This window comes from Gymnoscopelus braueri, assembly GCF_963280865.1.
Source record: "Gymnoscopelus braueri genome assembly, chromosome: 11".
NCBI lineage: Eukaryota > Metazoa > Chordata > Actinopteri > Myctophiformes > Myctophidae > Gymnoscopelus > Gymnoscopelus braueri.
In genome coordinates this window covers 33,072,605-33,098,652 of record NC_137613.1, presented here as the reverse complement: position 1 = coordinate 33,098,652, position 26,048 = coordinate 33,072,605, and positions in this window count along the sequence as shown.

Here is a 26,048-nt window from a genome sequence, read left to right as displayed (position 1 = left end):
AATGGGAAAACTCCTGCCATAAACTTAAAACTTAGAAATGGTAGAACCTCTGTCTTTAACTAAAACAGGGGACATGAGAAGGGCATAGAAAAGTCACAAACAACACAACATTTATATTTCATAGCAGTTCCTGTTTACTCATTTCCAAAAGGTTAGACATCTATTTTAGGAATAGATGTCTGGAATATTAATATTTATAGAAGGATACTCTTCTATATTTTTTTGGCTTGCCGAAGGCTCTCCCCTTTCTTTCTAATTATGTCAGTATTGAGAGAGAGACGGGAAACTGGGAGAGTAGGGGAATGACTTGCAGCAAATGGTCCGTCCGTGTGGGGTCTCGATGTCAAGTATTAGAGCCTATGTGGAACACACCCATTCCGCTATCGAGTCCAGTCACAAACTGTCTATAACAGTGGTAATCTCACCTTTGTCACACTGTCCATTGTCCGTCATCTCTCATCACAGTTTTGAGTTTATGTAATCCGAAGAATCCTTAGTCAGCAAGCCACTGTCTATTCTACTGAAGCAGTTGTATTGAGTGGTTTTATTATTAAACTCAACATTTAGAGATTACTACTCCATGCTATACCATCTAATATTTTATCGAATGCAAAGCAAACAGGACATCACTTGCATGTCAATGTGTTCATTGGCTCGATATGATGATGCTGCACTCTCACTTAGCAAAAAGGGGCTTGATAACATGACTCAAATTCTGTTGAAGTGAAGAGGATTAACCATGCACTTTATGTGGAAACATGGAAAATAAGAGCCAAGAACTATAGAGAGAGGATTTAGTCAGCACTGGATTTCTGGATTTCTACAGATTAAAGTGGAGGCGTAGAGGGTGGAACAGCAATGAGAGAGGACCACTAGTGCTGAAATCGCTGTGATGAGTCTAACGCTCGTCACTGGAAAATAATCAATAAATAAAACCGTCATCGTAGAGCCATTTATTTGCACCATAGTCATTATAAAGGTCAGGAAAAATAGGTCTACAGCTCATGAATATCCTTCTCAAAGGAGCAAGGTTCATCTCAGCGGCACATCGTGCGTGCAGCTCGGCTGTTTAACGTGAGCATAGTCGGCAACAAAACAAATATAAAAGATCTCGTAAGCATTCAGTGAGAGTAAAGACTGACTTAAACAGCGGTTATGCATTGGGACTATGGGTTTGATTGGTATAGAAATGAACAAAAAACTGTATATAGGGCTTAACCTCTTAAGCAAATTTTGACAAATCTTGAAACTTTGCCCAAAATACTGACACCGGGGTTAATGTCTGTGGTATAATTTTAATTAAATTTTTTAATCTGTTTGATATTATCAAACATGAATATCAAACTTATCAGACATTCCCCCAAAGGAAATGCATGCATTTCATTCAGTATGTCCAGAAGCAGGGATAAAACATAAACAATGAATGGGGGAATGGATTTCCCCCTCCCATCCCCCCAGCAAATCGAACCCTGGACATTGCTCACAACTAAAAGGTGCTCATCATCGTTTGCTGAAACCAACAAGCATACCTAATATATATATATAAATATGGCATATAAAAAAGGGGGGAAAAGAGGAGAGTGGGGATTTTTTTTGTTTTTGAGAGAGCATACAGTACAACTCTTGGCATCTGGATAATGTTCCTCGCTGAACCAATGGGTAAAATGTGTCCAATCAATACAGCAGGCCTTCGGAAAGACTCAGAAACTTGATCCCGGTGTCCATTTCACTGATTGTACATGATGTATTCTGAATTGCACTTTGACGGTCGGCAACACAGCCGCCACCAAAACAACTGTACCTGATTGATGAGGGCTAACTCTGGGATTGTTCTACCTGCCCGCCTCGCTCTCGACTCCCCCTTAGAGCGTGGAGCAGGTGACACATCACATTAATAAATAAATAGGCAGGGGAGGCACAGCGCTCATCACCGCGCCAATGATGGGACAATTATCTCACGGCAAACAATGCTCCACCATCGCCAGCCACGGTCGATGGAATCAATAGGCCCCGTGGAAGGGGAAATTGGATGGAGGGAGAGAGAGGGGTATGGGGGTACATCGTGGGGTTAGAAAGAGCAGACGCATAAAAGGCCAACGCAAGAGTGACAGGAGAAAAGAGAAGAGCATTTGAGAGGGAGAGAGAAAGAGGGGGAGAGCCAGCGAGAGAGCGAGAGCGAGAGAGAGAGAGAGAGAGAGAGAGAGAGAGAGAGAGAGAGAGAGAGAGAGAGAGATGCCAGACGGTGAGGCACAGAAAATCACACAGGCTTTGTGGTTGAGGGCTGAGACAGGCTGATGAACAACATAGGGAAAGGGCTGTATATATTCTGAGCATTATGTTAGCCATAATCCATAATCTTCTCTTTAGGTTTCAAGTGCCTATAGCCATGGACAAACCTTTAATCCCATTTTGATGAAGGTGGAGGGGTGACCTTAAAGGAAAGATTTATGTCTCTAATAAATGGCTCACTGTGGAGTCAATACACTGAATGAATCCATTCCGTAGACATTTTTAAAATTGGGATCTTAATGACGTTGGAGCTGGGATGGGGGTCACACTCACATTACAATGTACAGATGTGATATTTGAGAACTTCAATGGGCCTGCCGTTGGCAATTCATGGGCAAATCAGTGGGAAATCCAACACACACGCTATGAAGCCTTGGCTTATAAGCGCATTATAATGCATTATAAATGTATAATGCACTATTTAATAGACCCGACCTTTTAGTAAAGTGTTACCCTTTCTCCTCGTGATGACAACAATGTGTTCAGTGTCCACAGATGTCTCCATATAGCCTGCCTGGTTGCACCAGAATATTTTATTATATCCTTACGCCAATGCAGTACAGTACAACCCCAAAACCTTGTCATCACATGCCCCAGACAGACAGAAAAATTTAGAGAGGTACACAATGAATTGGTATGAGAGAAACAGGGAGAAATACAGTGGCGGCAATGTACAACTTGTAAATCACATGCTGCGCTACGCTTTCATGGGTGTAGGTAGAAATGTAACTGCATAAATCACTATTATTATTATTAGGGCATGGCTCTTAGCAGAGATTTACACTCTACCGAGTGCACATTTCCAGTTCTTGAATGTTATGCTGATAAAGACTTAAATTCAATCCGCAGACTCTGCACTTGAGTTTTGTCTTCTCAAAGTCAGCCTGATGAGCCATGGGGACTTGTCATTGTAATGAGCGAGCCTCATTATCAACCAAATCACCCTGGTCTCTCAGAAATTTAGCATGAAGAGCACTCGTTTAGGTAATTAATCTGGCAGCCTGGTTCATAAATGCATCCATTGCTGTCTACACACCACTCGTTAATGGAGGAGGTTCCAGTCACTGATTGCCTCGGCCAAGGGTCACGGAAATGTTAAATGAAAGGCTCTTTGAAATCTTCTCAGTTATAAAGACCACTTCAAAACTAATGGAAGCATGAAGGCACTGATGAATGCAACAAAGATTAATGTGGCTGTTTGAACACAGCATTCCCCAAAATATGAAAGTCAGCAACAGTTACTGGTAAATTAGACTCACAAATCAGTCTGTAAACGCTTCACTCAACTAAATACTGAGGGCCCTATCCCTGTGCACCGCTTACCCCTCATGCCTAAACTTTTTTGGCATTTTTTACTATTTTTAAAAACATTTTAAAATAGTTCAGAAGCTGTTGGTGTATAGGCTTGTTAGCGGCCATCCTTTATGCTGTTCTTGCAAAGTCCCCAGACGTATCGGTAGGCGGAGATCTCTGATCGTCTGGCAACACGAGACTACTGGTAAATGGTATGCATTTCTATAGCTTTTATCCAAAGCATTTTTTACATACAATGTGCCTTATATTCACCCATACAGTGCATTCACACACTGATGGCAGAGGCAACCTTCCATTTCAAAAAAGGTTCTCCCCCCCCACCCATAACTCCTGGTGGCGCACCTGCAAATAGCTGAAACCTAAATGTCAGGTGTTTGATATTATAAACTCTGAAAGCTAATTCAAATATCACAATTGTAAGCTACATGAGGTGTTCAAAGCACAAACATTAGTCATCAGAGTCTTCAATCTCTTTTGTCACAATTGAGGAAATAATTGCTTAAATTAGAGTCATTAACAGAGATTAATTAAATCAAAGTGCTGTCTAACATAAAACAAATGTTAGACAGCACTTTGGGGGAACATGTAACGTCGATGGAATTCAAAAGGCAGGTATTTTACTGGGAGGCAGGTAGTCATACACAGCAGGTACACTGTCTGGATCAAAGCAAACAAATCCAAACAGGGAGAAGACAAAAATCCAAAAACCAGCAAGGTCAAAAAGCATCTGAAATAAGTCCCGACTCACAGCGGAAAAAATCCAGGGAGAAGGCAAACATCCAAAAACCAGGGAATAAAGCGAGACAAAAAAACGATTAAACAAACATTAGGAAACTGGCTGGAGAGCGATGAACACACGAGGCTAGAACAAAGAGAATTTGGCTGTGGGAAATAGGCTGGTATTATATACTGTACCGGGTTGGCTGATTGTAAAACCATGGGCTGATGGTGAGTAATTAGTGGAAGACACACAAGGGCAAGAACCAAAACGACAAGACAGAGGAGCACATCAAAATAAAAACAGTACTACAAAATGAAGCAGGAAGCAAAAGTATCAATGGAATGTTACAGAAAATATATTACATATTGATTTCAAGTTCAATAAAGAAGATACACAATCCAAAAAGTGAGCCAATCGAGGGAGATGTCACATGTCTCCAGTTAAACTTCTCTGAGGGTAGTTCAGAACATTACTCTTGTCTGCTGTCGTGTTTCGTTGACTTCTCAATACTTGCCAATTCACATGACAAACAAGTGACATGTGAAAAGGAAACAAAGGGGGAGAGCAGAGACAGAGTAAATCTCAGCCCTGAGGAGGGCTGTCATGCCGAGCAGTCAAGTGAAAGTAAAGCAGGACAGATGAATGGATTGTTAACATTGTTACAGTGGAAGAAACAGCTAATCCCGACATCAATGATTTAAATGTCAGAGCCACGGCCACCGCAGCTCCACTTTCTGTTTAATTATTCACAGAACAGCATACAGTGTGTAGCTATTCAACTTCATGTCAAATGTTGCAAGGGAACGTAAAATACAGGGAGACACAGGGAGCGAGACAGACGGGCAGAAAGAGAAAAAGTGTTAACTTATTCCGATGTCTCATCTTGCAAGATGTCAGCCTGTCTGCCTCTGATCTCTCCTGCCAAAGATTGTGTGTGCAGTGTGTGTGTGCAGTGTGTGTGTGTGTGTGTGTGTGTGTGTGTGTGTGTGTGTGTGTGTGTGTGTGTGTGTGTGTGTGCGCGCACGCTCGTGTATGCGTGCGTGGGCAGAGACACAAACGCCATGGCCATCAAAGGTGGATTGATCCATTTCAACCGTTTCAGATGAAACAGGACCGGAGCCACCAGGGGGCCCCACAGGCAGGTGTTTTTTTCTTTTTTTAAAAAACAGAGGTCCTTTCAGGTAAAGCACATTTGGTGCATCAACTAGTCATTATATCTTGGTTTCCCTTATGTCCTATTGCAAACCGGACCCTGGTGAAATTGACAGCCATTAAATACATCTCCGAAGACTACTTCCAGCAGGTCCATGTGTGCGTTCACGTGGCAAGCAAAGACAAAATTCTACCATTCTAGTCGACAAAGAACATGAGTTTGTTCCATTTGTTAGTCTGTTTAGCAGCACTGCTGAGGCCTAAACTTGCAGGAGGAATGCACAACGCAACTGCACACCACACAAGCTCAAAGGGGAAATGCATGACACTCAAACACAATTATTATTTATTATTTAAAAGATAATTTGGAGTGTGGGTGGGGCGCAACGGCAGTTTGAAATGGTTATAGACATCACTAAATCTGCCCCTGACGGTGATGGACACAGACCAGAGTGTGTTCAGACGGGGGAGATTGTGGGCCCCAGGAAGAGTAGCTGCTGCCTTAGTGGCAGCTAATGGGGATCCAAATAAAGAATAAAGTTGACTGTGCTTGATGTGGTGGCATTGCCACACCTGTGCTGCCATCTGTGCCCCTCTACCCCCTGTGACCACCATGCCACCTGGCACAGCACAAAATGAACACATCTCACTCTGCTGTCCTCTACGGTGCCAGAGGCATGACTGCCGGGTGAACCACAGAGAAAGAGAGAGAGAGAGAGAGAGAGAGAGAGAGAGAGAGAGAGAGAGAGAGAGAGAGAGAGAGGCAGAAATAAAGATACTTTTGATGTAACATCTCAAATAAAACTGCACATTAGGGAAAAACCTGAAGCCATCTTCACAAAGGAACCTTCTTTCTCTTATCCCTACACACATGCGGGTGGGCACACACACACACGCGCACTCTCTCACACACACACACACACACACACACACACACACACACACACACACACACACACACACACACACACACACACACACACACACACACACACACACACACACACACACACACACACACACACACACACACACACACAAAGCAACCTTCTGTTTTCGTCCCCACATTCTTTTTAAATAAGAAGTGAGACAGAAAAAAGAGAAAGAGAGATACTGAATCATTGACTCAGGTAATAACCTGTTACAATGCAGTCAGTATGTTAATGTATATGTCATTGCACCCAAAAACAAGCCCAATAGACAATTTACCAAAGAAAAAAAAGGCGCACCTCAAACACTAATGTCTAAAAGTTTAATTAACTGATCTAAAATCAACCCAGGCTCTAGACCCCACAAAAGACAGGAAATGCTTCCTGACACTGTTACTTATTACAGTATATCTACTAGTCAGTGTATATGGACAGTTTTGTGTCTACTATAATACATTTAATAATTACCACTTTGGTGCATTGTTTTTTTTTGTAAGTTGCACCAAAAATAAAAGCAGTTTGACCAAATTTCAGTGAACCATGTAGACAAAGTTTTCTACACTCTAAAAAAAAACGGTGGAAGATTGTCCCTACCATCTCACAGAATGGACATTTATTAGAATTTGTGACTCATCATCACAGATATAAAATCATTTACAGCAACAGCCCCATGCAAGATTCTCCACTGAAACCTTGAAATGCCACCGTCTCAATCTCTAGATCATTCATTGATCTACTAATATTCTGTGTGACATTGAGAGTGTACGGTTGACAGAGTTGTTTAATCTCTGCCTTTCCAAAATCCTACAGTCTCCGTGACATAAAGTTGAACTTTCTTCAAAATGATCTTAAAACTTTTTAAAATGACCATCACAAAGCAGCTAAAATGCCAGTATGCGCTCCTAGGTATGACATTTGCATTAAAAAACATGAAAAATTACCAGAAAATGTTTTATAAAACCTACTGGCATCATTTTACACCATTTGAAAATATCATATTTCCAATCAGATCTCAGAATAAATTTCCTGGGTCCATTAGGGTTCGAGTCCATCATGTTGGACCCGTGTCAACCTCTCCTTCAAAGTACTCAAATCCATCTTCAGATATATCAGTGTTGGCCATTGCTTCTATCATAACATTAACAGTAGGCCTAATCATAGCAGTTTATATTTATTTCATACTTTTTAAATTTAAAATGTTTTTTTCTTTTTATTTCCTCTTACACAGGCATTTGAGCAGAAACACAAGCACAGCTGATTAGAGCAGTGATCATCATTATGACCTCAAGTACAAGTCTATTTCAAACTATAAAGATGTCTTGAGAGAGCGTTTTCCCCAGAACATTCTTCCAAACTAGAAAAAGTGCTCCTCGGAGCACAGGTCTCCGCCAGGTCAGGTAAGTTATTGTGGCCTCCTGGTGGCGCTATAATAGGCCAATGTGAAAAGGGTGGTATTTCTTCCTCGGCCTAGTGGGAACGTGCGTGCAAATTTTCACGGAAATCGCACGCCGCATTCATGATTTCAGACATTTTGTTCAAAACGGACCAATCCTGCAAACTTTGGAAGTCAACCTTAGTCAATCAGGATGGAATATGAAATATCGGACAGATGCATCTTGATCACATGACTATAGAGATACTGTGTACCGATTTGTGTGATGTTTGGATAAAATCTGAAGGATTAATATCCAAAAATGTATTTGACCTAAGTCGGCCTCCTGGTGGCGCTGTAAAAAGCAGATGTGAAAAATGCAGTGCAGATGTTTTTCCTTGGCCTCTAGGGAGTAGGCGTGCAAAGTTTCACGCAGATCGGTGCAGTTATAGTTAAAAATGCAAATCGGCCTGTTATAGCGCCACCATGAGGCTGATGTGAAAAGTTTTAAGTGCCATTTCTTCCTCGGCCTAGTGGGAATGTGCGTGTGAAATTTTATGCAAATGGCAAGCTGCGTTCATGATTTGAGGCAGTTTGTTCAAAACGGACCAATCCTGCAAACTTTGGATGGTAACCTTAGCCAATGAGGATGGAATATGGGAAATCGGACAGATCAGGGTTGATCACATGACTATAGAGATACTGTGTACCGATTTGCATGAGGTTTGGTTAAAAACTGTAGGAGTAATGGGAAAAAAATGGGTTTTGCACAAATTGGCGCTATAACAGGCCCATGTGAAAAAAATTGAGGCAGAGATTCTGAATTGGCATCCAGGGAGTGTGTGTGCACAGTTTCGCAGCGACCGGGCCAACGGTGCCGGAGATTTGGTGCTAACACACAGACAGGACACACGGACGGACGGACGGACGGACACACGGACACACGGACGGACGGACAGGGGCGAAAACATACTCTCTCGCCATGCCTTTCGGCCTGGCGGAGACAATAACACAAGTCCGTTCTTTGTGCTCTTGGTATCGACAATGAGCCATGGTCCCCAAGAACAAAACAAAAACCATCCCTTGCATGCAAGTACTGAAAACTAAATTAATGACACAAACACTCTGCTTCCCATTAGCAGAATACTGTACATACACACACTCATCCACAGGGGCCTCCATGAAGGTGTCCCTTTTATAACTAAACTCACACACACACACACACACACACACACACACGCACACGCACACGCACACGCACACATCTTTTTTGTAAAAGACCACTGTTGACCCCTGTATCTTTTCAGACTCTGCTGCTATTAGCAGTGAATTATGTATTTAGGTGTGGCATTGTGGAACTCTTGGGGCTCGATAGAACAGGGTAAGACAGTGGTTTCCAATCTGTGGGCTGGGGCCGCGAGGGTATTGTATAATTAGAAAAACAGTAAGATTTGAATGATAATATAATAATATATGAAATAAATTAAAAACATTTTGTTTTCATAATGATACAAATGAATAAGAACTTGAAAGTATACTTAGTATGCCAACATAATATAATATACCACATCAGTCCAATGATCCTAGCTGGAACACAATCGATTGATTCTTGATTAAAATAAACATGCTCTGAAAATGCATGCGGCCGCCGTCCGACCCATCTAACCTCCGTTTCATCTGAACTCTTTCAAGATTTTCAAGTGAGTTCTGATGCAGAAAAGGTTGGGAACCGCTGGGGTAAGAGAGTTCAAGCCGAAGAGAAAGCAGAGACGGCTGGCTAACCCCCTGCTCCTCCCCCTCCCCCTCGACCCGACAACCCCCACCACCCCGAGGGCCACAGTGTACTTCCTAAGTGGATCACTCTGCATTGTCACAACGTTTTCTCAAAGCTCAGTGGGACGGGGCCGCGCTCGCCTTTCATCATGAGCAAATCTAAATGAGCCTTGTCAGGCTTGCTAATGTATGCTGGTGGCAGCTCAAACTTCGATCACCGCGTTGTGTGTGTGTGTGCGTGTGCATGTGTGTGTGGGTGGGCGGGTGGGTTTGTGTGTGTGAGAGAGAGAGAGAGAGAGAGAGAGCATAAGAGCCGGTCATGGAACACATATATGACTGCAATTACCGCACATTTGTGTGCATGACTATCTGCATGCTCGCCAGTGGTGGAAAAAGTACTCAAATTCTTTACTTAAGTAAAAGTACCAATACTGCAATATAAAAATACTCTGTTACAAGTAAAAGTCTAGAATTCAAAATTTACTTGAGTAAAAGTACAAAAGTATTGGCATCAAAATGTACTTCGAGTACCAAAAGTAAAAGTACTAAATATTTGAAAATAGCCGATCTACAAGCTCACAACGCGTCGCGATGCGACGCGTTGTGAGCTTGTAGATCTGCTATTTTCAAATAGCCTAGGTATAAAATAGGGTTAAAGTGGTTAATGTATGTTTCATTATATCATAGTTTATATCTGAAAAGTAACTAGTAACTAAAGTTTTCAAATAATTGTAGTAGAGTAAAAAGTACAATATTTGCCTCTGAGATGTAGTGGAGTAGAAGTAAAAGTACTGAAAATTAGAAATACTCAAGTAAAGTACAAATACCTCAAAATTGTACTTAAGTACAGTACTTAAGTAAATGTACTTAGTTACTTTCCACCACTGATGCTCGCCTGTGAATACGTGCGTGTGTGTCGTGTGCCATGCGCCTCACAGCGTGCGCAGACAGGGCCGGTCAAGGGCAGAGCTGGACACTAACTCAGCAGGTCAGACGCTCTCGGAGCTGCTAGTTATGGCTTAAGTGTCCCCTGCGTCCCCCTTGTCACACCGAGTGGGGACATTATAATGATGAGGGAGGAGAGGAGAGGGGGGAAGAATGATGGATGGATACAAGGACACACTAGGAAAAGCAGAAGGGAAGTAAATACATTGCGGTATGAATTAATAACACAAGTATGATGACGATAACGACAATATAGCTACAATGACAAAGAAGAGGACACCGAGGAGGATGAGGAGGCATTAAGATGATAATGACAACGATGGTGGCATGGGCGAGAATGGCAATGATACTAATGATGATGATCATGATGATAATTATAATAATGCTGATGATGATCACAGCAATGACAGTGACAGTAATAGCTACTGAGGAGGCCCAGTGTCTCAGGAGACCGGGCGTTAAGCCCCCACCCTCCCCGCTAAATGTGCAAAGTTCCGATTGACAACATCAGCATGATATCCAATCCCTGTCTCCACCTACTCTATTCGGAAGGCAGCTGACTGGTCCATGTTGAGTGTTTGTCTGTGGTGTAGCACATTTACTGTACTTTATCACTGGACTGTTACACTACCGTACTTCATTCAGTACTGTACCTGAGTTTTTGTATTTTTCCATAATTGTGACTTTCACTCCATTACGTTTCAAAGACAAATTTTGCAAAATTGACCATTTGAAAAGACTCCACTACAATTCTAGGAAGGGGAAAAGTGCATTATGAATTAACTACTTAAGCCCTATTTCAAATATAGTGAAAATAGCAGACTCTACAAGCTCACAACGTGCAGCAGTGCAACGCGTCAGTGTTATTTACTATATTTTATGAAAATGACGGATACATCTTTGAAATGTCTACATTTTAATACAACAATGCATTGATATTAAAAAGAAAATGTACTTCTGTTTGTACTTTTGAATACTTAAGTATTTCTTAAAAGCAAATACTTTTGAATACCTTTTTTTTTAAAAGCAAGTACAGCACATTAACTGAAGTACAATTTTAACTGGAGTTGAGTAGTCTACCTTGTCCACCATTGGTATTTATTTGTTGTCTAAAGGTGCATGTGCTGTAATTGCACCTTGTACAAAAGCCCCACACTTGCCGCACTCTCCACCTGGAATCCCAGTCTCCTGCATGGGAAAATAAACATAGTATACCACTCAGTCAAAGGAGAATCTTTAAGGAATCTATACTGGGCTTCTGGTCTTCAGGCAGGGCTAGTGGGCTACGTACAGTACATAATCAAATCATTCCAGTTCAGATTAGCGACAACAGGATAACGATAATGGCGGACTGGTCATGATGCAGTGAACATGTGAACTGACCATTTCCAAAGGCTATGTGTGGTGTTTTTCCCCGCCGTGTTTGGTATTTATTTGGGGACTCGCCGTGTGCCAGTGTGGATGGAGAGGTACAGTAGGGGGTGTGCCGGGCGGACATCACTGAAGCGTTTCTTAAGGTGCTTATGTAGTGTCTAAAACAGGGAGCAGAGACACCTAGGCCGACACGGATGGAAGGAGAGTCCAGTGGACTGTCCACAGACTTTTGCCTTTCAAAGTCCAGTGAACTCAAAGTGTACCAACCCCATTTTTATAAACATTTCTCCACCTCCTCGACAGACACTTGACCATGGTCTGCTTTGCGCCCACACTGACCCAAAGTGCACGCTACATGAGCAGATGTCTTTCTAGGATGTCCGCACAACAGTTATTAGTCGGCATCCATCCGCATCGTTTATTTCGTCGCTGTTGTGCAGGAATCTTCAGGGGCGCTGGAAGTGGGGTGCTGAGGGTGCTGCAGCACCCCTGGTGGTGGGGAAGAGAAAGACTTTTTTTTTTATTTTTTTTTAAGTAATACTAGGTAACGTTTTCAACAAAACTAAAATTAAATTGTATATCTTTTGCGAGTGGCAAAAGTTTCACAACACCCACTCTGTGAATTTCACCCCCGGAAGCCTTTTATTTATATATTTTCTATTGAACGTGTACGGGGGGGACTTTCCCGGGAAAATGACGTTCCTGGCCAACGTCATGACGTCGTGGCCGACGTCCTCAGGAACTACCGCAACGGTTTCCTGTTTGGCCAGGAACTACCGCGCTATTAACAAAAAGGAACCTCACGCTGATTTTAAGATAATGTAGGATTGGAAGATCGAAAAAGAACAGAAAAAGAAAGCACAGCTCATGGTAACTAATGCTCCACTGGCTAAGAGAAACGATCCGTAGATAGTATAAAACTATTAAAAGATCGCTTTTTGAAACGCTTCCGGCTTCCGGTGAAAACGAATGGAATTCTGGGTAATCGAGGACTAGGGAAATTGTATGCAGTGACGGTAGTGACCAGCAGAGGTTGCTAAAAATCGTTATTTGTGATTCTGCATTGTACAACTTTAAATTAAACAAATGTATATATATTTTTTTATTCTATATACACACTTATATATTAAAACAATGATGTATTTAACTTCGGGGAATAAAATATTTGTTGAAAAAGGTGAAAAAACTCCCCCGCCAAGCCCAGCCCCCCTTGGAATAAATGACTTCCAGCGCCCCTGGGAATCTTGTACGTCCAAAACCGGTATCTTTCAGGAAAAAAAGAGGAAAAAAAACCTGTGTTCCAATGCCAATGTAGATATTTTTTATTGAATTGTTTAGTCACAGCTCTTGTTAATATTTTCCATTGGTTAAATATTGTAGTATAAAACCCTTCATCACTTCAACCTGGTGTCCACATTTCAAAACATTTTCAAGATTTTAGAAATAGCTAACTTTGCACAATATTGTCAAACAAAGTTTAAAATAGTATGAAAATATTCCCAAAATATGGGAATATTTTTTCTTAAAATAATGCCCTATTTGAATGCCCTATTGTAGGGTTGTATTGTAACGTTATGAATTGAGCTTATAAACAGCACTTAACAATGAGAAACACTTCTCATAAGTCCAGTGTAAAATGTATTTATTCCCTCCCAACATAATACCATCATCTAATTTTGGCAATCTGTTTGGGGTGCTGTAGATGACACACTGACCTGTTTGATTTGTTGTTGACCTCCCATACGAACATCAGTTTGATTTGTTGTTGACCTCCCATACATACGGACATCAGTTTAATTTTCGGACAAATTACATTTCCGAGGCTTTTCCGAGGCCCTGAGAGGAAGGCGGCCCTTTCTTGTTGTTTTGGTCTGTAAAGGTCTCCTGAGGTTAACAACCCTCAGGTTTCAGACACATTATCTCTGAAGTAGCTCAGCATGATTAGAGTACCTCTTCTTTATATTCTAATCTGCAGCCTCATTAAAAACTAAAATGCGTGCGTAATAAGTGGTTGTGATACTCAGGCACATTGTTGGCGCCCTTGACAGGACAGCGAGGAAATGGCGGGAGGTGTAAGGGGGGGGGGGGGGGGGTGTTTGGGGTGCTTCAGTGACAAACCACGTGATTGGAGCTAATACAGAAGCTTTGATGTTTTCCACCTGGACATGAGATGACCCATATATTAAAAAAACAAAAAAAACAAACAATTAGTTGCTTACGTGCACTACACTAGCGGTTACATGTAATTGCATGTTAAACTATGCAAAATAAAACCATACACGTAGTTTCATTTGCAGTTTCACATCTTTTTTTCCGTCAAAGTGAAACAGCACATGGCCCATGAGACAAGGGGAACACTATGAATACAGTGGCACTCATGATTCTGCTGTTCACTTCTCCCTGTTTCCAGTCATGTGTCTCTCCTTCTTTTACTCCCTGTGTTCCTATATACACCCATATCTCTCATCCATACACCCCTTCTGTGTCTCTTTTTCTCTCTCTGCCTCCTCCGCTCCCTCTCAGATCGATGTCTATCTTTTGAAGGCTCTCTCCTGCTAGGCGGAGAGATGTTAATCCCTCTAGTGTCTGGGTCTGATCTCTCTCTCTGCACTGCACTGACGACCCATGGCATGCACGGACGCACGCACGCACGCACGCACGCACAAACATACGTCCATGTACAAAAAAAAGAAAGAAAAAACATATCCGCAAGTGTGTGTGGCTATATAGCCACATACACTAGCAGACCTACAAGCACAACACGTTGCATCCGTTAAGTGTTGTGAGCATGTAGGTCTGCGATACCCACGTTGGACAAATCATGAATCGAGCTACCATCCTTTGAATTGAATCTGCAATCAAATTGTCCTCCCACTTTACACATGCACACACAGGCTCACATGCACACACACTCACACTCTCTGACCAACACCATGCCTTCCAGGCAGACAGACAGTCCCACCATCAGTGACGCTTCAGTCTGGTTTCATTGTGGACTGTCCCTCGCTCTCGCTCTGCAACTGCACACCGCTGCCGCGTGTGTGCGCGCGCACACACACACACACACACACACACACACACACACACACACACACACACACACACACACACACACACACACACACACACACACACACACACACACACACACACACACACACACACACACACACAGCTCTCAGCTGATGACGGCCAACCTTGGAGAAGTGAAGGATCAGGACAAGGTGGCAGGAAATAGAGACAGTCTGCAAACAAAACCGGTTTGGGATCTAAATATAGAACCAGTATCTCTGTTTACAATGACTTTAAACCTTCAGAAAAGGGACACTTCACACTTTCAGGGATTGCAGGTGTGAGTGTGTGTGTGATATGTGTTGATCGGTAGGTGACAGAAGAATAATGTAATCTATCTGTTTTTAGAATACATGGTGCGTCGTGTGTGTGTGTGTATGTGTGCATGCGCGTGTGTCTTCCTGCTTGCCTTGTGTGTGTGTGGAAACACAGACAGCGGGTGACAAGGAGAAAGTGATTGTAAGCATCTCGGCAATGTCATTCACAATGAAGTGCAGCATGGCTGGGATGATTTATGATGCCTGCGATAGTGCATACATATGTATTGAAGGAAAGGAAATCAAATGCATACAGCATATATTTACAATGTTCATTTACATTCTGTGCCGAGGCCTAGGCTTAAGGTCTACATATTTATTCCCTGTTGAACAACAATCTCCTCCACATTCCACCATATGCGACTACGAGTTGTGAATCCTCTTTTTGCCATTTACAAACAAATGTCTAATACCTGCCACCAAACTGAAATCACCATGGCCCTCATTTATGAAAGTGGTGTAAACCAAAAAATGGGCGTACGGCGTATTCCTGATGATGAAAGGGCAAGTGTACTCAGCCTGCGTCAGAAGTGGCATGACATATGGAAGTGAGACATGGGCCCTGAGGGTGGAGCATAAAGAGAAGCTGAACAGAGCAGAGATGAGGATGATCAGATGGATGTGCGGTGTATCACTGAGGGAGAGAAAGACCAGTGCAGAGCTGAGACTGAAGATGGGAGTGGAGGCCATAGTGGATGTGGTGAGGAGAGGCAGACTGCGATGGTACGGACACGTTGTAAGGAAGGAGGAGAATGATTGGGTGAAGAAAGTAATGTCGATCAACTTGGAGAGGACAAGACCCAGTGGCCGGCCTAAGAAGACCTGGCAGATGACCGTATTAGCTGACATGAAAGCACTCGGCATCAATCACGAGATGGCCATGGACCGTTCCCGGTGGAAGAAAGCCATAGCGAGAACCCAGTCCAACCCAGCGGAGCCTGGAAAGCGGACTTTAAACAGATGATGATGATGACGGCGAGATCACCAGGATTGTTGGCATTTATCATTCTATTGTGACTTTGACTTGAGCATACGACACGCTCAGATCTCACGTCAGGTCTGAGGCCGTGTAGGATTTGTCTACATCCGCTTTTGTTCCATCGTAGACCTGTGGAGCAGCATTGTCTGACCATCTGACAGGCATCTAAACATATGAATTCACTCCAGTAATGTATATCTAACACATAAACAAGTAAGACGCGCGAACGCTGGAGGCGAACGCAGATTCGCCTCGATCTCCAGGCTTTTATTGCTTAGTTTTGCTAAAAAATAAAAGCCTGGCCCAGCGGGTCGGTGTACTCGGAGGTGGAAAGACTGGTGATGCGAGGTTACTCGGTATGAGGAAGTGTTTCATTTCGCAACCAACCAGAGTGCAGTGGGCGTCGCTCGTAATGTTGTGTTAACGGGGCGGGGGTTGACGGACAGATCGGTGAAGCAATGGGATCAGGCGCAATCTCTCGCCGGCGAGCCAATGAGAGAATGAGAGCGTGAACACAGACGGAAAGAGACCATAAATATGGGACACACACACACACACCGCAAGCACGATGATATAGTAAGCTCCACTTGGTCGGAGGCGCGGCTTCGCCGCGCCTCCTCCCGCGTTCGCAATAATCCCTGTGAAAATGTAAAATTTTATAAAGGCATACATGGACATGCACGCCTATTTTATTTCCAAGTGACAATGACAAGCATATAGCCTATTTGCAATTTTATAGGCTAAGTTAGGTGCTTAATCATTCACCTATTTAAACAAGTGCTTTAACAGTCATTCAGATAAGATTGCAGATCTGGGGTCTATTTCACGAAAGCGGAATTAAATTATCCTGGTTTAAAAGGCAAATCCAGGTTTGACAAGCCTGCGCTGTTCAGCCTTGTTTTTTTCAGTTCCACGAACGCCAAGCCTGGCTCAGAAGGAGCGGCTTTGTCGAGCCAGGATCGTTAAACCAGGCTGACTGTGCGTTCACCTATTCCTATAAAAGACCATGAAAGTCGATAGCAGAATCCTTGAACTTGACCAATCATGGAGCCCAAAACCAGAGCGGCGTTCTTCTCTGTGGCTGAACAGCAGCACTGCAGCAGCTCATGGAATCATACAAGGAAGTAAAATGTATAATAAGCAAGAGAGGAAACGCGGCCGCAATAAATATAGATCCAGGGAGAAAGCGTGGCAAAGTATTGCCGACAAATTAAATGCAAAAGTTGTCCAAAAATATGCAATTAATTTATATACGTCCATAAATATATAATTCAGTTAGGCTTAAACATGAGGAGTTTAAGTGAATGTTGGAATTATAATTATAAACACTTAGAATAATTTTCTAATTTCTAAAATCAAAGATCTACAAGTGAAAAGCTTGCCTTTTGGCGGCCGGGGGTCCCCGGTCCACGGGGGTCAGCGGGGGTCCAGGGGGCGCCATAAGACAAAAAAAAATCGGGCTTGTAGATCTTCGATTTTCGCATAAGAATTGAATAAATGTGGAAAAACTCATTGGTTTATGATTGGAGTCATTGGACTAACAGCTATTTCACAAAACTTGAAGAACAAGGCACTGGATTAATAAAGCTTGGCTGTTAGCCTGGTCCGGACCAGGCTAACTTCACAGCTAAATTGCCATGGTAACTAAGGCAGGATTGCTTCAATTTTCTTTCGTGAAACCGGATCATGGATAAACATATCTAGGTTTACTGGCTAAATTAATCTGCCGAGCTAACTCATCTTTCGTGAAACCGATTCCTGGATAATTTAAGCCAGGATAGCCGATTAAACCCGGTTTATCCCTAATCCAGGTTTCGAGAAACGGGCCCCAGGCTCAGTCAGACCTAGGATATATGAGCGCTTATGCGAGAGCATTTTCGGGAGTCGGGACCGGTGCCGCTGTAATCTTTTCATGGACAGAGGTCTCCAAACGTATATACAGTAGTGTGTCCTATATGGAGTTATGTGCAACCTGGGTTAAGGATAGAAACCGACGCTCAAAACCTGTGCCCAGCCAGCGCAGGTAATCTTCACGCTGGGCCATGGGAGATCGGAGATATAACCATCCCAGCACACACCAGCCTTCATCCATTAATGTTTATGCATTCACTCATCAATCACTCCATAAATGTTCAGATTAGGACATCCTTGCCAGGCTATCTCTCATTAACGTGGCATCGCGGCAGCCTGTGACTCACAGGGAATACACGATTGCTTTATTTTAGTGTAACTCTGCATGTCGATTATGGGTTGAATTAATATATAAACGTATGATTAATGACTATGTGATTGGTGTCATTCATGTAGGCTGCTAGGCTCGTTTGGAATACATGGTAATAATCCCACTGGCAAAGAATTTCCAGTGTGCCAAATGCGCACACACAGTTGGGTTTGCAAGTAAGTGCGTGTGTGTGTGTGTGTGTGTGTGTGTGTGTGTGTGTGTGTGTGTGTGGTTGGATGCGGACATGACAGGCAGCGGGGCGGCCGGGAAAAACTCTTTCTTATTGGCTTTCAATACGTTGTTTGGTCGTATTCCGGTTCTTCATGACGTAAAATCGGGGTGTTTGCCCTATTGTAGGGTTATATTAAATCGGGGTGTTTGAGAATATTTAAGGGCGTGTTATTTAAATGACGGTCGGTTTCAGCCATCACATTTATCAAAGGACAGACCAAATGTTTGCTAGGATTGGCTTCTGATAAATATCACTTGGAAGTGGGCGTAAGCTCAAATATAAGCTGGTTTGTACACTCCATTGATAAATGAGGGCCCTCAAACCATGTGTTCTAACTGTCAAACTCATTTTAAGGGCAAGGCCACTTGGCCTTTGATAATGTCAATTATGTGAGGGAGGGCACAAAGGCCAAATGTCAGGGCAGGAAGGCCATTACATAAAACAATGATTTTAATAGTTGTCACAGGTTCATACATGCTCAGCCATGGACCAATCAGAATCACTGGACTGGTTTGAAAATGGGGGTGGGGAGTGTGTTTTGGGGTTCCTTGTTCCCCTTCTTTTGGTGATGTCAGCTGCCAGCAATTTGCCACTGCTTCTTTTCTTTGATCATCTGCAGGAGCTCAAGTCTGTGATATTATGGTCAGCTAAATGCACATTGTAGTGATATATACGAGCAACATTATATATTGAGTTTCTGGCCTTATTCATTTGCTAATTTATCAAACTTTCTTACAGCAGCTTGACCTTCTCTTCTCAAAAGTTCACTCAGGCATGTGGGGCATTGATACCAAAGGATGAGTTTAATTTTCAAGCATCTTCATGCAATTGGTCCTCACTAATGCTCATGGAATTTTGGGCTATGGACAGTTCAGAAACCTGCCTACCAATGACATCATCGATGGGGATTCCAAGATAATAGAAACTACTGCTTTTCTTTTCCTGGACAGTTAGCACTCTGAAATAGAAGCCATTGTATATTTTTATTTTTATTCTGTTGCAAATGACCAAACCTGCCTACCGATGATGTCACTGGCAGGCAGGAAAGAGGAGAAAACGGTGAAATCAGATGGGGCAGCGCGGGGGGCGGGGCATCAAGGCCACTGTGACCGCAGGTCATATCATTTCTCGAGGGGCACAAGGCCAAATTGAGGTGGCTCAGCGGCCTAACTTGTTTTTGACTCTCTCTTTCTCACACACACACACACACACACACACACACACACACACACACACACACACACACACACACACACACACACACACACACACACACACACACACACACACACACACACACACACACACACACACACACACACACACACACACACACACACACACACACACACAAAATCCAACTTGTAACTTGGTTGCACTTCACCATGCTCATCTACGTAGGCTAGAGCGATCCTTTCTATTTTCATATCATGATTAATGGCCATTAAAAATCGCTGATACACAATCTGATCGCCAGGGGCTGGTGGGAGAAGGAGGGGTGGGGTATTATATACTTTACGGTAATGGGGGTTGTGCAAGGGATTGCTTGTGTTTTTGTTTAGAAGAGGAGTGGCGCATGAGAGACAGAGATTTATATGAGATGAGACTTGGAATTGACCTGTTATTGAGAGTTTAATAAAAGATCACTGTTGAGTAAATAATCCTCCATCGTCTTTTACAGGGGGGGTTATGTCAGAGCATGGAGCTCAGCGAAATCAATGTCAGCATGGACGACTGGCTCTAGAATAAAAGAAAAACGTAACATCTTGCATTTACCCAGATGCCGAAGGTGAAACATAAAAAAAAATCTATTTAAAAACAATATCTCCTCTATTCAAACAGCTTCCTCTGAAGAGTCTGTGTCTGTGCTTGGTGCAACAATATCACAGCATCATATTGAGATTATTATCTTATCTTCACGTTTTGGTAACCAGGCAAAGAGGGTGTCAAATCAAAAAGAGATGGCAAACTGGTTTGTAAATATCTGATTAATGGGGCTCTGACAGCGGGCGGACATGCCACTCCACCAGAAACATGCATGGTATTCTAGTAGGTGACAGAAAAAAACACTATTGGTGATCCTCCCTTCAATCGGTAAATAATACGATTTGATCCGAAAGCCTGATCCCCACACACACACACACACACACACACACACACACACACACACACACACACACACACACACACACACACACACACACACACACACACACACACACACACACACACACACACACACACACACACACACACACACACACACACACACGCCAATTTCATCTCACAAAGGCACAAAGCTCTGCACGGGCTATCAGGTTTGACACAGTGGCCTTCAATCAACAATGTATTTTGTGATGGCGTTGGCACTGCTATTTCAATCAAGGCTCCTTTGATTGCTCCATATGAAGTTGCTCACTCTTAGCGAAGCTTCAGCAATGAACAATCTAAAGGCATTTACTGTAATAGCTCGAGATCACTTCATTTTGCAATTACAGACACACACATGCTTGCGTGCATGCACACATGCACCCCCCCCCCACACACACACATACTGTAAAATCCTATGTTTTAATGTATCCATTTGTAAATCAGAGTGTGAGGGTCCATTTGGTTATATTTGTACATTCTCAGTGAGAGTAACTGAGTACATGCACACATGAACATGCTTGGCATCTGACAAATTGCTTACACACCTCTCTGGTTGCCAATTATCCAACACTTTTCACACTGGGAGGTCTTACACAACTCTCTCACAGAAGTGAAGGTGTCCTTCTACTTCAACCATTCATACTGCACCCACCCACACCCCCCCCCACACACACACACACACACACACACAAACACACACAGTAAATTTGCATACACATTCTCACACACAGTATGGATACCCTTGCAGGCACCCTAAGGACATGCTCTCTCACAGCGCGCCCACAGAGTAATTAGAGACATTTTAATCACTGAACTGTATTCCTGAGGGGCTGAGCAGACAGAACATGGAGAATGGATAGACAGGCCCTTGACTGATTTCAACCTTGGCCTAATGATCTTCATATCCAACCTCATTGCTTCGCTGCAAATATTGCTGTGGATGGTGCGTTCGTTGACGAGCTGTGAAAAATCAAGGATTCACAGAAATGGTTTCTGTCCACGTGTAAACGTGTAAATAAAATAAATAGAAAAACCACACCCACACCCAGTGTGACGTAAGCCCTGCCTTTGATGAGTTTATTTCATTGAGATATACAGTATATTCAACTAAAGGAAAATAAATCCCTGTCCAATCATTTCAAATCACCACTTGTAACAAATCACACCCAGGTGTTGCAAATACTGCTAATTAAAGTCATAAAGGCGCGTTGCTGTCATAGTATGTTGTGTGTGCGTGCATGTGCTTTCGTGTGTGTGTGTGTGTGTGTGTGTGTGTGTGTGTGTGTGTGTGTGTGTGTGTGTGTGTGTGTGTGTGCGCGTGTGTGCATTGGCGATTTACCTTCCTGTGTGTGCCTGCCCGTGGTGTAGTGTTAAGTGCATATGTAGGCTACATACAAATACACAAAGTCACTTGTAGAACCGTCCGTGTTGTAAGCTTGTAGATCGGCTATTTTCAATAAAAAAAATTAAAAGCCAAACAATTGGAACACTCTATGGCTGTGCTTGAAAATATTTAAAAAAATAAACAACCATGAGTCTTACAGTAGATAATTTCACTGCGTGGCTTCCTGCCTAATACACAAATAAGCTTAATCCACCTCAAAACAAACCATTTCCTAACCTTTTGCTTGCAAGTTCTCTCGGGAAGCAATGCACAAAATACAGTGCCGGGAAAAATGCCCATTGTGTGAATATGGTCAATAAAACAAAAAGGGGGCGGGGGGGCTTCTTGATTAAATATTGAAACATGCGGTCACTAATACTATTAGTTTTAATCAAATGTACAGAACATTTACAGAAAAGTACTTTCTCCTCCCCCGGAGACCAGTAAATACTCCTCCCTTTCCCTTTCTTGTAGTTCTGTTATCTATAGCGGTATGTTATGGGGGGAAATACATTCTGGCAGAATCAGGCCATATCACCTGTGCTTTGTTCCATATTAGCACATGAGGATGATGGCCGGGTAAATAGTTGGCCAGGGAGTTTTTTAGATGACTGGACCGGAGCTTCGTGAGAGGACAAAGTCTCTCCTTGACCCCCCCCAAGTGCCTTGCAGTTTAGTAGATTAGCCGGAGCACAACAGAGGCTACTGCTATCGCCCTCTCACAGCCTCCACAGCCCCACTGGCCACACAAGCTATCTCTCACAGACACACAGACATACACACACGTGCATGCGCACAGACATACTGTATACACAAAGGCAAGCAAACACACAGACGCACACACACACCCACACTCATCTCTGTCTTTGGCCTGGCATTCCTGTCACCGTGCCTGAAGGTTCATTAGTGACACTGAGGCAACTTCAATAGCAGGAGCACTTTCAGAGATGTGCGTGCGCGCACACGCACACACACACACACACACACACACACACACACACACACACACACACACACACACACACACACACACACACACACACACACACACACACACACACACACACACACACACACACACACACACACACACACTTTACCACTGCTATATATAGCTATACATGCATCTTCATGGCTAAATGGCTGTGCCATTGTGTTAACATGGGCATCAGCACAAAGCAGTATCTGTCTCCTTGAGCTTCTCTGGAGTGCCTGAGAGTTTCAACGGCTTACAGTAACTCTGAAACACCCACTTCTGGAACCTCGTTCTATACTGAACTGTATGGTGGGATCAACAATACAGTGCCTAATTACGTCAAGGTCAATTATAACACATCTCTGCTTTGAAGTTTGCCAATGGAACTTCAAAGGTGTTTTTTTGTTCTTCTTTTGTTTTCTTTTTACCGTATAGCATTTCAAAGCAGGGAGGCCCCCCAGAATAATGACACAAAAGAAACGGGAAGGATGAGAAAATGAGGGTGGGTGTTTTTGTTATGCCATTCCAAGCTAAAGACACAGTCCAACCATGTGGAGATACAGAATAGAAAAACAATGATTCTCAACCTTTTTCAATAAAAAAAAACAGTTTGATATGCATTAGAACACGGACACACATTTTGATACAATTGATATTTCCAGGACAACAATCTACAATGTAAAATCCTCAGTGGTAATTTATTTGGTTACTAACTATCAATCATTTAGCTGGGGCCCCCCTGGAACCCCCTCGAGGCCTCCTGGGGGTCAATGGACCCCACACTGAGAACCAGTGCCCCTTTAGCTGGGGACCCCCTCAAGAGAACCACTGCTGTAGCATCACAAGTTATCTGTTGATGTGTTTCATGCATTACACACAAAGCATCGTCCCTCTATCTCAAAGCTGTGTCTGCCTGTCATGCAGGACTCAAAACATGTCATTTCCATCTCCTTCCTGACACATCTATCCTCTATCAGCCTCTGAGATGTATTTATTGTGCATACTTGAGTTTCAGCAGTGAAAGTTCCTCTGCTGTGATCAAATGTAGCTCTTTTTTCTACAAAGCCAACTTATTATGATATCCTGCTTCTTGCTCTGGCACATTCACACTTTTTTAAGGTCTTGTCATTGACTTTGAAGAAGGGCAGGCCAGACAGAGCCAGGTAAAGTAATTTGCAATACAACGTTATTACCGAACAGTGTAAATGACAGTCATTTGGAATAAGAAATCATTATCCTAGAATTATTGTGAGCCTGGTTTTTGGAAAGACATTTTTGCTATTATTGAAGATTGCTAATTAAATTTGTTAAATTATTGGTCTACTAAGTGCCCACTTTTTTTTTCCTACGGTAGTTTACAGGTCTTCATTCAATATTACTAACAAATGACACAACTTTCTTAAATCTTTGTCTTTTTTTCTTCTTTGAGATGACCATAGTTTTTCTTCTTTCCTAAATGTTTTTGAAGCACTTCAAGGTACAGTCTGTTATCAATAATATAGTCTTGTGTAGCCAGACGATCAAGGATCTCTGCCAACTAATACGTCAGGGGAAATCTAAATTCATTGACTGAGCTCGGACAAAACAAACATACGCCCACTGCTTTGAAATCCTGATACCTTCTTAACCCATTAAGACCTGAAGCCGATTTTTAAAAAAAAACAGTTTTCTGAAAAACATATGTTGCTATATCAGTGGTGCTCAAATTTTATCATGTCAAGGACCACCAAAATTATATGTATTAGGCGCTGGCCCCCATCTCAAAATTGTTGTTCCAGGGACCCAAAAAACAAAGATTTGAGTTTAAAATTAGTTAATATATATGTCACAGGGAAATTGGCATTCCAGGGAAATTGAAAACGGAGCGCTTGTTTTTAGGCGCGGGGCTTCGGGGCGAGGGGGGGATTTCGAGACAGGGTTTATTACGCGAGGCTCGCGAGGAGGAGGAGGAGGAGGAGGAGAAGGAGGACGCGGCGCCGCGAGGCGGGGCTTTGATGCGAGGCGGCGTGATGAGAAGGAGGAGGAGGAGGAAGAGGAGGAGGAGACGGCGCCGCGAGGCGGGGCTTTGATGTGACGCGGACCTGGCTTTTGTTGTTCCCCCCCACATAGCAACCAGGAAGCTACACTAGGGGAACGCTGAACACGCGTTCACACGCACACGTGATAATAGTTATTGGCCATGACGGAGGCGCGCCGACTCAGCAGAGCTTGAGGCCGAGGAGGCGTGGCGCGAGTGTCCGCGCTGACCGGCGATGCTCTGCGAGTCGAATCAGCGTCGTCCGAGTTGTAAACCAATAGGGACAGAATTAGGCATGTAACGATTTATCGTATATCGATTTAAATCGATTCAAAGTGGTGATGATTTAAATCGATGCAATAAAATATGACATCGCGATGCAACCAGCAGAGGGCGCAATCGAGTCAGACTCCATTCCTTGTTATCCGCCTACTATTTTGTCCCCTCAGGGCCACCATAGCTGCATGCGTCGGTCTCTACTTCACTCACTCAACGGCAGGCTATGAACGGCAGAGAGGGGTTCACGTCCTCTCAGGCTATGAAATCTAAACAACTAGGATCGCACTGCATAAAGAGGGAAATGTGCGTTGCATGCAAACATGTTTATTTGATTGATGAATAGCCCAAACTATACCGTTTACCCCCTCCCCCGTCTGACGACGTTGCTAGCTGTCTGATTTAAACTCTGTAGGAAACATACAACTGATAGGCTTCTAATGAAAACGTCTAATTCTGGAGTGCGGCTGTAGAGTGCAATGAATAATAATTTAATTTAATAATTTAACAATTGTATCAGACTGCTGACAACGTCAAACTCCTTTCAACACTCT